The 1549-nt window shown below is 55.5% G+C and overlaps 1 long non-coding RNA gene across 1 annotated transcript; it reads left to right on the forward strand.

Annotated features, from left to right (window-relative positions):
- Nucleotides 1-799: 799 nt before the first annotated feature.
- Nucleotides 800-1543, forward strand: LOC121355862. The gene is made up of 3 exons (XR_005955467.1): nt 800-970; nt 1366-1398; nt 1486-1543. It is a non-coding gene; the product is annotated as an uncharacterized LOC121355862 (long non-coding RNA).
- The last annotated feature ends 6 nt before the right edge of the window (nt 1544-1549 follow it).

The raw sequence follows: 1549 nt of genomic DNA on the forward strand, positions 1-1549 counted from the left end.
GGGTGGATTTTGGGGGAATTTTGGGTGATTGGGGTGGATTTTGGGGGATTTATGGTGGATTTTGGGGGAAATTTGGAGGATTTGGGGGGAATTTTGGGGAATTTGGGGTGGAATTTTGGGGGATTTGGAGGTTCGTGGAGTGTTTTTTGGGGATATTTTGGGGTTCTTGGGTGGATTTTGGGGGATTTAGGGGGGATTTGGGAGTTTTGGGGGAAATTTTGGGGAAGATTTGGGAATTCTGGGGGGGTTTGGGGGGATTTTGGGTGAAATTTGAGGAATTTCAGGTGGAATTTGGAGCATTTTAAGGTGGAATTTTGGGTGGAATTTTGGGTGGAATTTGAGGAATTTTGGGTGGGATTTGGGGAATGTTGGGTGGGATTTTGGAGGATTTTGGGTGGAAATTTCGGGATTTTGGGTGGAATTTGGGGAATTTTGGGTGAAGATTTGAGGAATTCTGGGTGGATTCTGGGTGAAATTTTGGGTGGAATTTGAGGAATTTTGGGGATTTCGGGTGAAGTTTTGGGTGCCTCCCCGCTGACGTCACCGCCCTTCATGGCACCGGGGGTGGATTTTGGTGGAAATTTTGGGGATTTTGGGTGGAATTTGAGGAATTTTGGGGATTTCGGGTGAAGTTTTGGGTGGGATTTGAGGAATTTTGGGGATTTTGGGTGGAATTTTGGGTGGGATTTGAGGAATTTTGGGGATTTTGGGTGGAATTTTGGGTGGGATTTGAGGAATGTTGGGTGGAATTTTGGGGAATTCTAGGTGGATTTTGGGTGGAAATTTTGGGATGTCAGGTGGAATTTTGGGGATTTTGGGTGGAACTTTGGGGATTTCCGTTGGGATTTGAGGAATTTCGGGGATTTTCGGGTGGAATTTGGGTGAAATTTTGGGGATTTGGGGTCTCCCCTCCCCCCAGGTCCGCCAGCCGCTCCGGGGAGAGGAAGAAGAGCAAGAAGAAGAAGCACAGGTGAGGGGGCGTGGCCAGGGGCCGAGGGGCGTGGTCAGGCGGCCGAGGGGGCGTGGCCAGGCAGCCGAGGGGCGTGGCCAGGCGGCTGAAGGGGCGTGGCCAGGGGCCAAGGGGGCGTGGCCAGGCGGCTGAAGGGCGTGGTCAGGCGGCTGAAGGGGCGTGACCAGGCAGCCGAGGGGGCGTGGCCAGGCGGTAGAGGGGGCGTGGCCACCAGAGGGCGTGACCACCAGGGGGCAGCACTCACACGCCAGATTAAAAATGGGCGTGGCCAACGCGCAAATGAGAGTGGGCGTGGCCTTTGGGGGCAGCGACTGCATTGCGAAAAGGGGGCGTGGCCTAACTAAAGTAAGGGGCGTGGCCTCGCTAACTCCTCCCATTTCCTCTTCCCTCTTCAGGTCTGAATCCGAGGCCAAGAAGCGAAAGCACCGGTAAGGAGGGGGAGCGGCAGGCGGGTTGGTGGGCGTGGCCTCGCTGTGGGCGTGGCCTCCCCGCTGACGTCACCGCCCCTCCCCCAGCTCGCCCAGCCCCAAGGCCAAGCACAAGGCCAAGGAGAAGAAACGCAAGCGGTAAGCCCCTCCC

Source organism: Pyrgilauda ruficollis, unplaced genomic scaffold (assembly GCF_017590135.1).
Source record: "Pyrgilauda ruficollis isolate IOZ18807 unplaced genomic scaffold, ASM1759013v1 scaffold2710, whole genome shotgun sequence".
In the NCBI taxonomy this organism is placed as follows: domain Eukaryota; kingdom Metazoa; phylum Chordata; class Aves; order Passeriformes; family Passeridae; genus Pyrgilauda; species Pyrgilauda ruficollis.